Here is a 9164-nt window from a genome sequence, read left to right as displayed (position 1 = left end):
CATGCCCAGACTGCCAGCTAGCGACCCCAAAACATCATCTAAGAGCACCCCTAATCCCATTGCCAATTATTGAAACCCCTTTTGAGCGAATCGCTATGGATTTGATGGGACCGATAGAAAAATCGGCCAAGGGTAATCGATACATTCTAGTCATATTGGATTATGCTACAAGCTACCCCCCTCCGCAATACTGCCTCCAAAACCATAGCGAAAAAATTGCTTCAAGTATTTTCTCGGGTAGGGTTACCAAAAGAAATTTTAACTGACCGAGGTACCCCTTTTATGTCCCGACTAGTGAAAGAGTTGTGTCATTTGTCACAAATAAAAGCTTTGAGGAAATCTGTGTACCATCCTCAAACAGATGGATTAGTCAAAAGATTCAATAGGTCCCTGAAACACATGTTACGCAAAGTTGTTGATAGAGATGGAAAACATTGGGACACTCTCCTACCGTACTTACTGTTTGCTATTCAGGAGGTGCCCCAATCTTCTGTAGGGTTTTCACCTTTTGAGCTCCTTTATGGTAGGCATCCAAGAAGTTTATTAGATATAGCGAAGGAGGAGTGGGAAGAATAAACGGTACCAGGACAGAATGTAATTCAATATGTGGAGCAACTCAAGGGGCGCATTACACAAATTTCTCCCTTAATTAGGTGAATTTTGAGAGAAGGCAAAAATAATAACATCTTAAATAAGAATGAATTCAACTTTCTAAATATAGAATTTCCAAAAATAGCTATATTCTATTTCTTGCCTAAAGTCCACAAAGACCCAAAAAATCCTCCCGGCCGACCCATAATAAGTGGAATTCATTTTCTACAAAAATTCATTACCTCAGTTCCATCATATCTGCACATCTTAAAAATTGTTGAGGAAATCACATGGTCCAATGAATACATTTGGGTAACTGTAGATGTATCCTCTTTATATACAGTAATTCCACATAAACAAGGAGTGGAAGCTATCCAAAAAGCACTCTCGACAGACAGATGGACCCTTTACAAAATTCATTCATTGTACAATGTATCCAATTCATCCTGACACACAATTACTTTCTGGTTGACAACCAATTTTATCTTCAAAAATGTGGTACTGCCATGGGAACCAGATTTGCACCAAGCTACGCCAATCTGTATGTGGCCGATTGGGAGACTAATAATATCTGGTCTAACAATCCGTTTGGTGCAAATCTGGTTCTCTGGAAGCGCTACATCGACGATGTGTTAATTATATGGCAGGGGCCCATGGATGAGTCACAATTGTTCATAGAGTTCATTAACCAGAACAAATATAACTTAAAATTCACTTCAAACATAGACAAGGAACAGATAGATTTTCTAGACCTCACATTAATCGGTAAAAACAACGAAAGAATCACCACTGAAACCTTTTTTAAACCCACCGATGGGAATGGTTTTATTGACTACTCAAGCCGTCACCACCCACAGTGGCTGAAAAATATCCCTAAAGGCCAATTGGCAAGAATTCGAAGGAACTGCACTCGGGATGCTGACTTTTTACACCAAAGCAAACATTTAATTAAAAAATTCGAGGAGAGAAATTATCCCAAAGAACTACTCACAGATAGTCTAATCAAGATTAGAGACATGAAAAGAGTAGATATGATGTATAGGGATTTTAAGAATGAGGATTTTAATTTTGCTTTCCTCACACAATATAACGACAAAGCTTTCAAAATAAAGAGAGCTATTCAAAAATGTTGGCCAATTCTACAAGGTGACAGTATACTACAAGACCATCTTCCGGAAAAAAATAAAGTCATCTACAAAAAGTTGAATAATCTGAAAACTATAATAGCCCCAAGTGCCCTTCCGAAAGAAATAAAAAATGGCAGTGAACATTTTTTAACACACAAACAGGTGGGTTTCTATAGACGTGGGACATGTAAATTCTGCAAAACCTGTCATCTACAAAACATAAAAACTACCTCTTTCAGATGCACTATAACTAAAAAAGAATATGAAATTCGCCATTTCATACATTGTAAATCAAAGAATGTAGTGTATCTGCTAGAATGTAAATGTAGAATTCAATACATTGGTCGAACATCAAGGGAATTAAAAATACGTGGTTTGGAACATATGGGAGGAATACGGAATAATAACCTAAAACACAGTGTTCCAAGACACTGTATAAATTGTAAAATGTTCTCCTCCCCAGATTTTAAAATGATTGGAATAGATTTAGTGTTCCCACATTGGCGGGGAGGAGACATTAAAGAAGCGTTATCCAAAAGAGAAACGGAATGGATTTACAAATTTCAGACTTTTAAAAAAGATGGCCTGAATATGGAATTGGATATATTAACCTTTATTAATTAATTGTAATTTTTATTATACACTAATTTATTAATATTAATTTAATTTATTTTTTATTACACACTATATATCTATATTATATATTTTAATTATTATATTTATTTTTTACGTCATTTTTTTTTATTACAGTACATGATATATTTTAATACATTTTTTTAATACATTTTTTAATGCATTTTTAATACTACAATGATTTTCATCAACACAATATACTTAGACACAGATTTTTTATTATATTTTTCAAGTGGATACATTTGATTTTTTTATACATATAATTCATTTATATCTTTTTATATTTATTCATATACAATAGTAATATATATATTATATTTATTAAACATTTTATACATTTTTGATTAATTTTAGTTTTTTCACACATACACTCCATCCTAATATGTGCATATATTTTTGCTATTAGGATATAACACTCCGATACACATTTGCATACTTACTACATTTATTATAATATATACATATAGGGATTTTTACATATATATATTTTTCTTTTATATATTTTTTATATATATATTTGTATGGCATCATATATTCTATTCCTATCCCGTACATATTAATTCACACGCTCTAGATTCTATTCACCTTACTCTTTGAGCTTTGTCCTACCTACTCGTTCTCCATTCTCCCATCACAAATAAACAACAAGATCGGATGTTTCACAGAACTGTTTATTTACATTTATCTCTATTTCTGATGTCTCCCTGTTCCGTTCATGGACACGGGTTCCCGCAAGTCTCTATGGTGCCGTAGAAGGGATCGAGGAGTTTCTTGTTCCTCATCTCCCCCGCCCATCCGACCTTTCTATACAAAGATCTTTATGCGTATACGCGAAAACAGACAACAAGCTCATCCATGAAGATAGAGAGACAGCGGGCATGTTACGCGATGACGTAGCCGTAGAAGGACGGCCCCCGGAGATCCTTTTAAACGAACCTGCAAGAAACACAGACATCATATGAATTTCTCCTGAGGAAGCTGATATTTAGCTCGGTGAAATGCGTTGAGATACTCACAGAATTTTAACTACGGACATACGGACTGATTTCACGGACTTTTCACGGACATTTACTTACCTTCTGCAGTCTCGGTGGAGACTTTTACCTACCGCTTTTATGCATAACCCGGTTGTTATGCCAACCTGCTTGTAAGTTGCTCTGCTTCATTTATTAAAATTATTGTTAGAATTTACTGCACCGGTTTGTGTTTTCTCATCTGTATTACAGACCCTATGAAGACACCAAGGTCTTATTGATGAGCTGTATCTAAAGCTAAGTTTGTGAGTGCAATTCACACACCATATATTTCTCTTTTGATCAGAATTTACTACACTATTTTGTATTTTTATTTTCTCCACATGTTCATGCTCCCCTTTCTCGCTAGATTTACCATATAAACCTGCGAAAACCCTGGAAGGATAGAGAAAGTAGTATGGTTGCTATAGACTCCCAGACCCAGATGTTAAAATATCTGCTGATCTCACCCCTGAACAGCAAAAGGAAGTTAAATAAATGATATCAAGACATAAAGATGTCCTTTCTAGTATTCCTGGCAGAACTAGTGAAATCTGCCATGATATTATCACAGAACCAGGAGTTACAGTAAAAGTAAAGCCCTATAGAATTCCTGAGGCAAAAAGGAGCGCAATACAAACAGAAGTAGCAAAAATGTTGGAATCACATAGCCAGTGGTCTAGCACCATAATTCTAGTACCTAAGCCAGATGGGTCAGTACGTTTTTGCAATGATTTTAGAAAGCTTAATGAATGCTCTAAGTTTGATGCTTATCCTATGCCTCGGGTTGATGAACTCATTGAGAAACTGGCACAGGCCAGGTTCCTAAGTGTATTAGACCTTACAAAGGGTTATTGGCAGATCCCGTTGACAAAAACCGCTAAAGAAAAAACTGCATGTGTGACCCCTGAAGGTCTGTACCAGTATAAGGTTTTGCCATTTGGGCTTCATGGAGCCCCAGCAACATTTCAGAGGTTAATGAACAAACTTCTGAGACCTCACTCCAATTATGCTTCTGCATTCTTAGATGATGTAGTCGTCTATAGCCGAGACTGTGACTCCCATTTGGGAAAGGTAGAAGCTGAGGCTATTGAACATTGGCCACGCCCTCCAAGAAAGAAACAGGTCAAAGCTTTTCTAGGAATAGTTGGCTATTATAGACGCTTCATACCCCACTTTGCCACTCGAGCTGCACCTCTCACTAATTTGATTAAAGCAAAGGCACCAGATACAGTGAGATGGAATGATGATGCAGAAAAAGCTTTTGCAGACTTGCGTACAGCTTTATGCAGGCACCCCGTTTTAGTAGCCCCAGATTTTAAGGAACATTTCTTTTTACAAACTGATGCTTCTGATGTGGGCCTGTGGGCGGTATTATCTCAGATGATAGGAGAGGAAGAACATCCTGTATTATTTTTAAGTCGTAAGTTATTGCCAAGGAAGCAAAAGTATGCAACTGTAGAGAAGGAATGTTTGGCCATTAAGTGGGCAACTGAAACATTGAAATATTATTTGTTGGGCAGATCTTTCACCCTCATCACTGATCATGCTCCACTACAGTGGATGCAGAACAACAAAGACAAGAATACTAAAGTGACACGTTGGTTCCTCTCTTTGTAACAGTTTAAATTCGTTGTGAAGCATAGGGCTGGGCTATTGCATGCCAATGCAGATGCATTGTCTAGGGTGCACAGATTCTTGTCGAAGGCCGCTTCACACACCTGTGTTAAGCTGGGGGGGGGTATGTGGCAAGGTAACAGAGTCTGTTTATGTCAGTGGCAGGTTGGAACGCTCAATATTCCCAGCATGAGGGGGTTAATTGCTGGAAGTCAGCAGGTGGATCCAATTTATATGGGGGAAAAATAAACAACAATAATAGTGCAATATGTAAACACCAGAAGTAAAATAAATAGGGTATCAGATCCACTCATAAACAAGCTGGATAAAGTAGGCTCGTCAAGGATTGGTAGAATATCAGTAGAATTTAATGGCTTCTACAATCTATAAAAACAAGGAAACCAGAAATGGTACAGTATCACAAGCATGTTTTCAGAATATGAATTTTCTTTTTTTTTCTGAATATAAATTCATATTCTGAAAATAATCACAAAAAATACTTTTTATATTCTTATCCGTTGATTTTTTATTGAGAAATATTTATACGAATGAATTTATGTATATGTGTATGTATACACCGAGACCGAGAAGGTAATCGGCCTTTCCTTTTATAATTTTTATACTGAAACGGTAGGCCTACACCACATGAATGTTTGGCTTAGTATATACACAGAAACAAAGGTTGGAATACAGCACTCAGTTGTGAGATGGTGCACGAGCCAGGGTACCACCAAGTCCTTCAGTAAATCCAAAATAAAGTAGCAGAGGCTCAGCACTCAAATGGTAAGGTGAGTTTATTGCACAGGCAACGTTTCGACACACAGGTCTTTCTCAAGCCTTAGAAACATAAGTGCACACGCTCAAATATTTATGCAAAACAAGTAATTAAGGGGTTGGACACATAATTTAAAGTGACAGTGCAAACTGACCAGTCTATATATAAAGTGACAGTGCAAAGATAGCCAGTCAATGTATATATATAAATATATTATCATTATATTAAAAATCTTAATTAATACGTAAGTGAAGAGATCATTTGTGAAAAATACACTACAAATCTATATCTGTGTTATCATACCAAAGAAGTGTACACAAGTTTACAATCAACACTGTACTACAAATACAGACACTATATAATCTAGAAATATTACTATAACAATATTGTGGCAGAATAATATACGATATTTACATGGTCTGTAAATGCAGCTGCACCAGTCAAATATTTCATAATCTCAAAAAGCTGCAAAAAAGCATTAAATAAACCTACAGGACCAGCTGCGTCCCGGACTAACCATCAGCTGAGCTGAAATAAACAGAAGATAGAGGATAATGCTTAATATAAATAAATATGAATGTCATTATGTAAAGATATATTTTTCCAACGTAATTTAATTCATAATCATCCTAAATATTTCATATTCGAGCATGGCTTTCACACAAATTAAAAACCTACGACAAGTAGTCTCCCATCCAGTTACTAACCAGGCCCAACCTTGCTTATCTCCCAAGGTCAGACAAGATCAGGTATGGTATGGCCGTAGGCTCACAAAAATGGCATTACATTTAATTCCCTATTGAGTCCATTTGGTAATGATGTATCCAGTTCATAAATCCACCATGCTTCACTTTGTTAACTCGATCACCCCCTCGTTTAGGTCTAGACACCTGTTCAATAACACGAAATTTAAGGTCTGTTAATTTATGTTCCAACTCATTAAAGCGTGATAGGACTGGTAAAGCCAATTTTCTTAATTTGATGGTGAATTTATGTTTACATAGAAGATCAAAAGTAGATTTTCCAGTTTCTCCCACATATAAAAGGTTACAATGACACGTAAGTATATAACCCACATAGGATGATTCACATGTATAATGGGATTTAAGATTATACCATTTTTCTTTCTGTGGGTGTTTAAATCTGTCCCCCTCCAGTATATCAGGACAGGCCACACAACCTAAACATAACCCCAAACACTGCTGTGATGCATGGTATTTAACATTTTTAAAATCTGCATGGACCAATTGATCCCGAATGGTACCACCCCTTCTATATGCCATAAGAGGGGGCGATGCAAACTCTTTTATCATTGGGTAACCATCAGATAATATATGCCAATGTTTCTAAAAATCCTTGTAACATCTCTGCTATGGGTACCAAAATTAGACACAAAAGCCAGTCTATTCTGAGGAACCCTATGTGTTTTAGATAACAAATCCACTCTAGATGTTTTCTTAACTGATCAATATGTATCATCCAATACATTTGGGGAATAATACCTATCTAAAAACTTTTTTGACATTTCTTTAAATCTGGTTTCTTGTGTCTCCTCATCAGAAGCAATAAATTTACTTTTTCTGAATGGGCCGAGTCATATCTAAGAAGAATGTTTCTATCAGTCAATAAAATAAGTGCTAGTAATGGTACAGGTGCAGGCACAGGTGCAGGTAACGGTACAGACACAGGCTCAGGTATAGGCACGGGCTCAGGTTCAGGCACAGGTACAGGTTCAGACACAGGTACAGGTTCAGGCACAAAATAGGGACAGGAGCACAGCACTTGGGACCAGGGGCGTAACTAGGGGCCCCCCACCCCATCTATCCCTTTCTCACTATCTCCTGGCCGGCCTGGTTCAAAGTCCACCTTTGAACACACACCTTCCCACCTCAAGCCCCAAAAACCAAGCCATCTGTCCTGTACCAGGTCAGGATCCAGGCCCAAAAGCCGACCTTGTCCAGGCCCTACGCGTCGCCCAGTAAACAAACATAGGAATGACCCAGAATTCAAACTAAGCATCCCGAAAACAAAAACACAGGACAAACACGAGAAAGAAAATGAACTAAACAAGGTGCGAGCGCACATAACTCTGAAAACGCCTAGACTCCCATTTCCCAGAAGCCGAAACTGGAACAGGGCCAGCCGCCGTCTGCGGCCCTGAACCCGCCGAGACATCCCACACCCTACATGGCAACTGAGGGCCAACAGCACTGGTATCATGGCCTGACCCAAACAACCTAATAAACTATCGCAAACCTTCCAACACATCCACCCGAACCCCACACCTAAGCCGAACCAGCACCCACCATTAACCCTGACATAGCCTGGGAAGGAAGAGGGAACAGAAAAGGGGAGAAAACAGGAAACCACAAAGACTCACCAGGCTGGGGGGCTGTGTCACTGCTTGCCATGGGTACCGCTGGGGTCACACGGAGCACCAGCTGAAGAGCTGGGACCAGCAACAGCACCATCCCATGTGGTTTATCTACTTACGTGTCCTTGTAACCTTTTATATGTGGGAGAAACAGAAGATCAAAAGTAGATTTTCCAAACATAAATCCACCATCAAATTAAGAAAATTGGATTTACCGGTCCCCATCACACTTTAATGAGTTGAAACATAAATTAACGGACCTTAAATTTCGTGTTATTGAACAGGTGTGTAGAGCTAAACGAGGGGGTGATCGAGTTAATATTCTTAAACAACATGAAACATGGTGGATTTATGAATTGGATATATTATTTCCAAATGGACTCAATAGGGAATTAGATTTAATGCCATTTTTGTGAGCCTACGGCCATACCATCCTGCATATACCTGATCTTGTCTGACCTCGGGAGCTAAGCGGGGTTGGGCCTGGTTAGTACCTGGATGGGAGACTACTTGGGGATACCAGGTGTCGTAGGCTTTTTAATTTGTGTGAAAGCTGTGCTCGAATATGAGATATTTAGGATGATTATTAATTAAATTATTTTGGAAAAATATATTTTTACATAATGACATTCTTATATATATTTATTAACTTAAGCATTATCCTCTATTTCTTTTAGATTCTGTTTCTTTCCGCTCGGCTGGTGGTTACTCTGGGACGCAGCTGATCCTGTAGGTTTATTTAATGCTTTTTTGCCACTTTTTAAGATTATTAAATATTTGACTGCATTGACAGAGCGATCTTTAATATCGTATATTATTATGCTACAATTTTGTTATAGTAATTGTCACGGAAGCCTCCGTGCCATGGGCTGCTGGAGGGGCCTGAGTGCCAGCCTCCTCCCTACAGACTATGGGCCCTGGTAAGGAGACCTCAATCATAAGAGACCTCTATGACTAGTATTTGTACCTGGGTCTGATATCCAGCAGGTTTCCTGGAGCCATCCGTATTTACCACCCCCCCACACACAGACTAC

The 9164-nt window shown here is 38.1% G+C and overlaps 1 pseudogene; it reads left to right on the top strand.

The window, feature by feature from the left end:
* Positions 1-8546: 8546 nt before the first annotated feature.
* On the top strand, positions 8547-8665 carry LOC128469523 (uncharacterized; annotated as a pseudogene).
* The last annotated feature ends 499 nt before the right edge of the window (positions 8666-9164 follow it).

Source organism: Spea bombifrons, chromosome 11 (genome assembly GCF_027358695.1).
Source record: "Spea bombifrons isolate aSpeBom1 chromosome 11, aSpeBom1.2.pri, whole genome shotgun sequence".
In the NCBI taxonomy this organism is placed as follows: domain Eukaryota; kingdom Metazoa; phylum Chordata; class Amphibia; order Anura; family Pelobatidae; genus Spea; species Spea bombifrons.
The sequence above is the reverse complement of the archived record's forward strand: the minus strand, read 5'-3'. Positions and strand labels throughout refer to the sequence as shown.